We start from the raw sequence: 10,933 nt of genomic DNA, 5'->3' as shown, positions 1-10,933 counted from the left end.
ATCAAATGTTGGTATCTATATAAGTGACCATAATATATTAATATTTGATATTCTTTTGCCAAATTCTAAATCTCCATCACAATCGCTTGAACTGAAAAGGCTGAAAGCAACTAATGTAGACCAAAATAATGATAGACCTGAAAGTAGTAATATCACTGAACATAACACAAAAGTCATAAACAACACTACTAGTAGAATTGACATAATGTATAATTCCTTTATTGACCAGCTACCGCTTGGTACTCAAAAACAGAAAGCACAAAGTCATCGAACACAAAGAACTGGTAGCTTGCCATGGATATCTTCTGAACTTCTCAGCCTTATTAAGCGACGTGACATTTTACATGCAAAACTTAAAAATCCCACCCTAAAGAATAACATCAATCTCAATCAGGAATATCGCAGGTGTAGAAACAATGTGACAAATCTAAAAAGGAGCTTAAAAAACAAATATTACTCTGAAAAAATTAGAATTCATAACAAGAACCCAAAGGAAACGTGGAAAATAATCAATGAAATCATACATAACAGAAAAACAAAAAAGGCGATAATTGTACATCTCTAGAAATAGATAACAAGATAATTACAGACAGTCAGGAAATATGTGAATCATTAAATTTATATTTTACAAATATTGCTAAAACCCTGGCTTCAGCAATCCCTCCCCAGAGCACTGAAACACTTGCGGTTCCTAGTTACTTGAACTCATTTTACCTATATCCAACTGATGAAACAGAAGTAAGATCTATAATATCAAATCTAAAAAACAAGAGTAGCTGTGGAGAGGATGGTATAACTGCCAACTTTCTAAAAGAATTCCAGGATTCTTTAAGTGGGATGCTAACAGATATCATTAACGAATCCTTGGCATCTAGTACATTACCTAGTGAGCTAAAAGTAGCTAAAGTAGTTCCTGTCTTCAAGGGTGGGGACGGGAGTAATCCTAGTAACTATAGGCCTATCTGTATTCTTTCCATAATCTCCAAAATATTAGAAACTATTGTTAAAAAGAGACTTCTCACTTTTTTAAACAAAAATAATTTCTTTTACAATGCACAATATGGCTTTCTTGAGAACTCTAACACTGAAATAGCAACCGTAGATCTCATAAATATGCTGCAAGAGTCAATAGATTTTAATAGTTTTGCTGGTGGGTTGTTTATAGATCTAAAGAAGGCCTTTGATACAGTGGACCATGAAAGACTGTTAGCTAAATTAGAGATAGCAGGAGTTCGTGGTGTTGCATTGAAGTGGTTTGATAATTATCTGTCCGATAGAAAACAGTATGTAGTGCTGAATAACTGTAGGAGCTCAGCAATTAGGGTAACCTGTGGCGTTCCACAGGGGTCAGTATTAGGGCCGATTCTCTTCCTAGTCTACATCAATGATATTGCAACTTGCCGCTTGAAAGGACGTATCACACTGTATGCCGACGACACAAACTTGTTCTATACTGGTAGTAATATAGACTCCATTGTTAAGGATATGCAGGAAGACCTCAATACTCTGTGCTTTTGGTTTCAAGCAAATAAGTTAACTATTAATGTGCAAAAGGCTAATTATATGATAATGACAAAACAAGGTCAGAATGAAATCCCACACAGTAAAATATATATGCAGAATACTGAAATAAAACTAGTTAGAACTGTCAAATATCTTGGGTTGGTGATTGATAGGAACTTGAACTGGACAGACCATGTTGAATACATTACTAAAAAGATCACACCTGTTGCAGGAATTTTAAAGAAACTTAGTTATCTTATCCCACAACATCTTCTAAAACACATCTACTACTCTTTAATTCATAGTCACCTACAATATTTGAATGTAATCTGGATGCGCTGTAAGAAGTCCGACTTGAATGAGCTAATGGTAGTACAAAATAGAGCTGTTAGAAATATACTTAATCTTCCCTACTTAACACCAATAAAATATCTATACCTAAGTGCTAAAATACCACCCCTAAGCATGAGTGCAGAATTCAATACAGCTGTACTCATGTTTAAAATAAAACATAAATTTATACAACACAAAACTACATATACTCTGAATTCTGACAACCATCCATATAGTACTAGGCATGCAAATGACTTTGCCTTATACAATGTTTGCTCTTATAAATATGGTATAAACAGCTTGAAGTTCTCTGCGATCCAGTTATTTAATAACATCCCTGTGGAGATAAAAACAGCACCAACTTTGGCAAAATTCAAACAAAGAGTCAAGCATTATTTTTGGGAAAGGTACAGTCCTGTTTAAATCAAAATATCAGTTGCCATTTAAGGCATTCTCCCAAACAATCTTGCAGACTGTCCGGAACTATTCTTGTACCTCTACAACTTTCATGTTATGTAAATGTAAATACCCTGTAATCTGTTCTTGCACCTCTGCAACTCTGTGTTATGTATATATACTGCAAATACTCTGTAATCAATTCCTGTACGTCTGCAACTTTTGTGTTATGTAATTGTAAATAATCTGAAATCTATTCTTGTACTTCAGCAACTCTTATGTAAATGAAAATACTTCATAATCCATTCTTGTACGGTACCTTTGCAACTTTCATGTTATGTAAATGTAAATACAGTCAGAAATAATTCTCTGTAATCCTCAAATTGATGATGTACATATTTTATATATTGTATGTGTTTATATGTTCAACCATTTACTAATTATCTTATATACACAAACTATATTTTGATGTGTAAGTGCCCGCCAGTATGTAATGTCCTGTACAATTCCTATGTATGAGCCTGCAGGCTCGTTGGAATTAATTGAAATAAATGAATGAATGAATGAACATTAGTATAGGTAAATGAACACAAAGAAAATTATTCTGATGGACTGCGTATAAATATGTCTGAGGGGCGTGACCAGTTTTGAAGAAAATAATGGGTAGGAACACCATTGGGACATACGAGGTTTTAAAAGACAGCCACCGATATGTATTTTTGTACTGGAAGGTGTACTGGGTGTACTGGAAAATGATCCCCATATGCAGTGTAGGAATACCTCATGCAAACATGCATTAATACAGTGCGGTACGGTAAGGTTCATTTCCCTTTACATACGCACATAGGAAAATGAACTCAACGAAAATTGATCTGATCACTGTATATCGATATGTAGTTGGAAGGCTTGACTAATATGGGAAGGACAGCTGATTCAGAAAGTGATGGAACCAACCAGAGGGATGAATATTCTCGATTTGGTGCTGGTAAAACAGATGAGCTCCATAGAGAAACCGAAGTAACAGATGGTATTAGTGATCACGAAGCTGTATTTGTGGCAGTTAAAAATAAATGTGAAAGGAAGGAAGGTATTAAAATTAGGACTATTAGACAGTACCATATGGCTGATAAAACAGGCATGAGGGAGTTTTAAAAAGTAACTATGATCGGTGGAAAACGATAAATAAAAATTTAAACAGACTCTGGGATGGGTTTAAAGCAATTGTTGAGGAATGTGTAAGTAGGTTTGTACCTTTAAAGATGGTAAGGAATGGTCAAGATCCACTATATCATAACAGAGACTAAGAAGTAGGTGCAGGTTGGAAAGAAACAGAGTTAGAAATTGCTGTGGAAGTAATGAGAAATGAAGGAACTTACTAGGATATCGAATCTAGCAAAGAAGACAGCGCAAGATAACATGATGGCAATCATAATTGACGGTCATACAAATTTTAGCAAAAAATGGAAGAGTGTGTGTAGGGCCTTTAAGGCAAAAACAGGTTCCAAGAAGGATATTCCAGGAATCATTAATGAACAAGGAAAGTGTGTATGCGAGGATCTTCAGAAGGCTGAAGTACTCAGTCAGCAGTACATAAAGATTGTGGGTTACAAGGATAATGTCCAGATAGAGGAGTTGACTAATGCTAAAGAAGTATTAAAATTTACCTATGACAACAATGACATTTACAGTAAGCTACAAAAGTTGAAAACTAGAAAAGCATCTGGAATTGATAAGGTTTCGGGGCATTGGCCCTATACTAAAGACAATGGGTTGGGATATAGTACCATATCTGAAGTACTTATTTGACTATTGTTTGGATGAAGGAGCTATACCAAATGAATGGAGAGTTGCTATAGTAGCCCTTGTGTATACAGGAAAGGGTGATAGACATAAAGCTGAAAATTAAAGGTCAGTCAGTTTGACATGCATTGCATGTAAGCTTTGGGAAAGAATTATTTCCTATGATATTAGATATTTTTGCGAAATTAATAACTGGTTTTATAGAAGGCAGTTTGGGTTTAGGAAAGGTTCTTCCACTGAAGTTGAACTTGTAGGACTCCAGAAAGATATAGCAGGAGGTCAATTGGACTGTATCGCGATTGACCTATCTAGGGCATTTGATAGGGTACATCATGGGAGACTACTGGCAAAAATGAGTGCAATTGGACTTGACAAAAGAGTGACTGAATGGGTGGCAATGTTTCTAGAAAATAGAACTCAGAGAATTAGAGTAGGCGAAGCTTTATGTGTCCCCGTAATAGTTAAGAGGGGAATTTATCAAGGCAGTATTATTGGACCTTTATGTTTTCTTATATATATCAATGATATGTGTAAAGAAGTGGAATCAGAGATAAGGCTTTTTGCAGATGATATTGTTCTGTACAGAGTAATAAATAAGTTTCAAGACTGTGAGCAACTGCAAAATGACCTCGATAATGTTGTGAGATGGACAGGTTGTGAGATTCACAAATAGGAAAAGTCCTCTCAGTTTTAATTATTGCGTTGATGGGGTGAAATTTCCCTTTGGGGATCATTGTAGGTACGTAGGTGTTAATATAAGGAAAGTTCTTCATTGGGGTAATCACATAAATATGATTGTGAATAAAGGGTACAAATCTCTGCACATGGTTATGGGGGTATTTAGGGGTTGTAGTAAGGATGTAAAGCAGAGGGCATATAAGTCCTGGCAAGACCCAACTAGAGTATGGTTCCAGGATTACTTGATTAAAGAACTGGAAGAAATCGAAGGAAAAGCCGCTCGATTTGTTCTGGGTGATTTCCGTCAAAAGATTAGTGTTACAAAAATGTTGCAATGTTTGGGCTGGGAAGACTTGGGAGATAGGAGATGAGCTGCTCGACTAATTGGCATGTTCCGAGCTGTCAGTGGAGAGATGGCGTGGAATGACGTAAGTAGACGAATACGTTTGAGTGGTGTCTTTAAAAGTAGGACAGATCACAATATGAAGATAAAGTTGGAATTCAAGAGGACAAATTGGAGTAAATATTCGTTCATAGGAAGGGGAGTTAGTGATTGGAATAACGTACCACGGGAGATGTTCAGTAAATTTCCAATTTCTTTGCAATCATTTAAGAAAAGGCTAGAAAAACAACAGATAGGGAATCTGCCACTTGGGTGACTGCCCTAAGTGCAGGTAAGTAATGACTGATTGATTGATTGAGTCTTACGGGAAATCATGGATAAGAAGAGCTTTATGACATGCGAGGTTTTGTTTCTTCAACGATGGTATGATACCGAATGTTGAGTTTCTCCATTCTTTTCGCAAAGCGCTTGTCGACGAGTGTTTTGATCTGTGATATGGCCTACTCTATCTACGTGACACTTGTTTCTGTTCAGTCCTGAGGTATCTACTACGACTAATAGGTTTCCAAAAATACGAAATTGATGAACTATTTACTATGAATTTAATTCTGGATCACAGACCCTGTAAAATTTCTATCCATAACATGTTTATAAATATGTGCCAGGTTTTCCTGTAGGACTGAAGAGGATAATTAGAATTTAATCAAATTAAAAGTCAGGACCCCACCAGTAGATGTGAGCTCCACTAAGTCAGTAAGCGGAGGTAGACGCTGAGAAGCGAGCCTTCTATGAACCAACCATCAGCTACTTCAAAGAATCATACATATTTCCTTTATAAGGGTCGTCTTTTCATCGGAGCAAGAGGAACCGTATCAAAATTCTTAGTTGAGTTTTTCAAAAGTGTGTCCATTCCCAAAAATCTGTACTGTGATTCAGCTTTTTCGACCATCAATGGCTCGGCCCAAATTGTTAGAAATCAACTCCATAGTACAGCATACAAGAAGGACTAACCCCAGAAAACTCTTCATGGTTAAACATGCATTCAATATTCAAGTTTTATGGTATCCTTTGTCAGATTTAGGCAGCCCACCATTGTAGGAAGTACAAATACCGGTAAATAAAATAATTATAAACTATTAAATGTCAAGGCGATAGAGTCATTGGCGAGTTTCGTGTCGGTAGATTTACCGGCACAAGAAGGAATTCCTGTGGGACAACATTTCTGCGATTCCGATAAACATTAGGTTACTATTTGGGACGTAAAAGCAATAACATTATTATTATTATTATTAGTATTATTATTATTATTATTATTATTATTATTATTATTATTATTATTATAAACAAGAAGCAACAGAGTATCTAATTTACGTGAAATGCGAACTCAGTGGCAGAAATTTACATTTCAGATCTGCTACTTACAATGGTCGGGTTTCAAACCTGGATTATTTCGGCGAGAAACCAGCGTCTCCACTAACATACTTCCTATTGATTTACAACGCTCATTTTATGTTTTATTTGTAAGTTACGAATGTATATTAAATTGTTTAAACACATTGAAATTGAAATTCTTCACATGTTGATCAGCTGGAAATGCAGCCAACACCGAAGCTTCTAAATGGACCAAGTGATATAAGTTAATATCCTGGCTGTGTGATGAGTGGTCACCGTCATAGTTGGGAATCGATCGTCGTATCCCTGAGCAGTTGGAAGCACTGTCTCGTGACGCTGCTACTTATTGTAGCTCAGTTCTATGATTTGTTTCCTTTTTTATTATGAGCCGACGCGCGTGGCTCAGGTGCTGTGCCGTATCACAAGAACGTTTCTTAGGAGACATTAATTAAGCAATTCTGTTTCCTGTGAAAGTAAGAATCTCTTTTTGACGCATTGTTACTGTCTAGTTTAGTGACTTGTAATCGTTAGGCTCCGTAATTCTGCAGTGTGGAGACCTAACTCGAAAACTCTTCGCACTTTGCAGCAGATATTACTTACCCAGATTGCATTTCCTTCGTAAGGTGCGCAATGCATTAAACATATTCAACAGGCTACTTTGGGCAGGTGACAAATGCCTTCAGTCATACCTTAGAAACAAAATAAAGTAAAATATGAGTATCCCATTTGCAAAACATGGTATGTCCAGTGGAAAATAAATTTTATTTCATAGTATATACTAGGTCTCTTCCAAATAATTTGGAAAGCGGAACATTACGACACCATAGTTACTTACCAGATGGCTACAGTGCGTCATGTGGGCGAGTTTGGTGATTCTTAAATGATGTCAATTGTTTCATCAATGGCGTCGACTGTTCAAATGGTGGGCCCTGGGCTGAGCATAATGCTTTCATCTCATTATTATTTAAATAAAAATCAAGAAATACGAAATAAAATAGTGTATGTTGCTCGGGCGAAAGTGTTTCAACCCATATGCAAAAGCTCACCTGTAAAACAAATGTTGCTGAACGTGCCCCATATGAACTTCAGGTATCCTCAGAGTTGTGTTTCAAGTCAACATAAGCTATTAAATCTTAGCTAATAAAAACTAATACTGTAACAAATCCTCGGAAGTAGGCAAACGTCAAATCCGAGTCTGCAGAAGATCTGGAGGACACAGAGTAGGGAATGAAATAAAACGGCGTATAGCCGGGAGTGTCCGAGGACATGTTCGGCTCGCCAGGTGCAGGTATTTTGATTTGACGCCCATAGGCGACCAGCTCGTCGTGATGAGGATGAAATGATGATGAATACGACACATACACCCAGCCCCCGTGCCAGCGGAATGGTTAAAATTCCCGACCTTTTCGGGAATAAAACCGGGACCCCTGTGACCAAAGGCCAGCACGCTAACCATTTAGCCATGGAGCCGGACACACAGCCTGTTTCCAGTCATTCGACCGGGTCAGGAATGGAATGCCATCTAGCGGCAAGGATAGGAATTGTGCCGGCTGCCGAAGCCTGTCGCACTCCTCTGGGGCAATAATTAATGACTGAAAGATGAAATGAAATGATATTGGAGAGTGTTGCTGGAATGAAATACGACAGGCAAAACCGGAGTACCCGGAGAAAAACCTATCCCGCCTCCGCTTTGTTCAGGACAAATCTCACATGGACTGACTGGCATTTGAACCACGGAACACAGCGGTGAGAGGCCGGCGTGCTGCCGTCTGAGCCACGGAGGCTCAACTCGATAAGGAGTACAGGATGAAAATACATAAATCAAAAAACAAGTATAACGGGATGTAGTCAAACGAAATCAGGTGATGCAGTAAATGAAGTGGACGAATGTTGTTACGTCGGTAGTAGAATAACAAACAATAGCAGAAGTTTGCTTTACGTCGCAGGTCTTTTTTTTTTTGCTAGTTGTTTTACGTCGCACCGACACAGATAGGTCTTGCGGCGACGATGGGACAGGAAAGGGCTAGGAGTGGGAAGGAAGCGGCCGTGGCCTTAATTAAGGTACAGCCCCAGCATTTGCCTCGTGTGGAAGTGGGAAACTAAGGAATTCCATCTTCAGGGCTGCCGACAGTGGGGCTCGAACCCACTGTCTCCCGGATGCAAGCTCACAGCTGCGCGCCCCTAACCACATGGCCAACTCTCCCGTTAACAGCAGAAGTGGGATGGACATAAAATGCAGACTAGAGCAAACAAAAAGGAGAGCCTTTCTTAAGAAAAGAAATTTGCTCACTTCAAACATTGACCTAGGAATTAGAAAGAGAAGACTTTCGTTTGGAGCGTGGTATTGTATGGAAGTGAAGAAACGACAATAACTAGCTCAGAAAGAAAGAGAATAGAACCTTTAGAAACGTGATGTTACAGAAGAATGCTGAAGGAGAGATGTGTAGACGGAATTACAAATGAAGAGATACTGAGATCGATTTGGCTAAATTTGACCAGAAGAAGAGATTAAATGAAATGGCGTATGGCTTTTAGTGCCGGGATGTGTCGGAGGACTTCGACAGGCCAGGTGTAGATCTTTTGATATGACGTCTGTAGGCGACCTGCGTGTCGTGATGAGGATGAAATGATGATGAAGACGACACATACACCCAGTCCGCGTGCCACGGGAATTAACCAATTATTGTTAAAATTCCCGACTCTGCCGGGGATCGTACCAGGGACCCCTGTGACCAAAAGCCAGCACGCTAACCATTTAGCCATGGAGGCGGACGGAAGAAGAGATAGAATGATAAGACACATCTTAACACACCCAAGACGTGTTCACTTGGCTTTAGATGGAAGTGCATGTGGTAAAAAGGTAGGGGTAGAGCATCGTTTGAATATGACAAGTAGATTACAGCAGTAGTAGTTGAATAGCAATAGAAGGGTTAGTACAGAATAGGGTGACATGGACAGCTGCATCAAGCCACTCTTTGCACTAATGACCCAAATAACAACAACATGCATATTTTCAGTTTTTACTTACATATTAAAATGAATCGGAAGAAGGAAAATTTAAGAAAACTCCAATGCACTGAATTAATAATGAGAAGAGTTTCATTTTTATTTCATGGATAAAATCTAACATAAGTAAGCAAGGTATTTTGGCATTCCACAAGTCCCGTACCTGCTGTGTATGATTATGTAGTAAAATACCACGCAGAAGTGAATTAACTAGTTTATATGAAACCATGTTTTATTTTCGTGCCCACTTCAGTCATTTTAAATGGCTATTGTTGTTATTTTACTCACTTTCCATTTCCTACATTTCAAGTGAGTATTTGCTTGCCAATTTTAGCCAAATTCCGGGTTCTAGTAGTATCGTTATGAAATGTGATGATGCTAATAATGGATACACTACTTTTTCTTATTTATGTTGTTGTGTGCAACTGTTACGTTGCCATGCGACTGTTAGCCCAGGGTTAGCCCCCTTCGGTATTTCCTGCAAAGAATGAGTGAGTCAATCAGAACACCTCTCCGCCGGCCTGAGGGCATGTACCGGCCTCTCCCTGTATTGTGTTTGTGTCTCCATGGATTTACCGGAATGCGAAACTAGAGCGTTCCTATCCTGGACTCACCTCGAATATACTAGAAATTTAGCAGCAGGTATATGAAAGCAGACTCGTTGTGAACGGCAGTGTTGTTGTCTAATTATTGGCGCTGAGTAGTACTTGTGTTCTCACCGAGTGAAATGTGTTGATTAGCTCAGTGTGTGTGGAGCAGTCACGTGAAGGATGAACCCTGTCAATTAAGATTTCGGAGGGATCGCCTGCTCTAGGTAAATACTAGCCAGTCAGAGACCTGCAGTGAGGACAAGAGCCACTAATTAGTGAAATGTTGTCATTCATTGTCAAGTATAATTGTGTATATGTGTGTGTGCTGATTGGCTCGTTCTAAGTTAAGCTAGACCAATGACATAAACAGCGTTTTATTCGTAATATTATTTAGTCACAGTTTGTAGACAGGTGCAAAATGTGTTATCTCGATACAGTTTCCAGTATTTTGATATATCGTCGGTGAAGAAGCAACACCTCGTATGTCTCAATGCGTTTCATATCCATTACTTTCCTTAAGATTCGTCACGCCTCCCGCCAATCCATGAGAACAATTTTCGTGCTGTTCATTTTCCTATACTCATGTGCAAAGGAAAATTAACCTTAAGGTACTACACCCCTTACGTTGCTCAGTATCGTACGGCGGACGTGTCTGCGTGCATGACGTATTTACGCACTCCTGCAGTGTAATATACACTGCCGACCCAGAAGATGTCAATGTAGACGAGTATGTAAATTATTAGAGTTGTAATTCTCTGTGAGATGTAGAACAGCGACCAGAGCACATTAGCGTCGTTTGTGTTTAGTGTTGTAACCAGGTCTGGTGGCGAGCATACGGGGCGTGAACAGCGACCAGAGCACATTAGTGTCGTTTGTGTTTAGTGTTGTAACC

This window comes from Anabrus simplex, chromosome 2 (genome assembly GCF_040414725.1).
Source record: "Anabrus simplex isolate iqAnaSimp1 chromosome 2, ASM4041472v1, whole genome shotgun sequence".
Classification (NCBI taxonomy): Eukaryota; Metazoa; Arthropoda; class Insecta; order Orthoptera; family Tettigoniidae; genus Anabrus; species Anabrus simplex.
Note: the sequence above shows the minus strand (reverse complement) of the source record.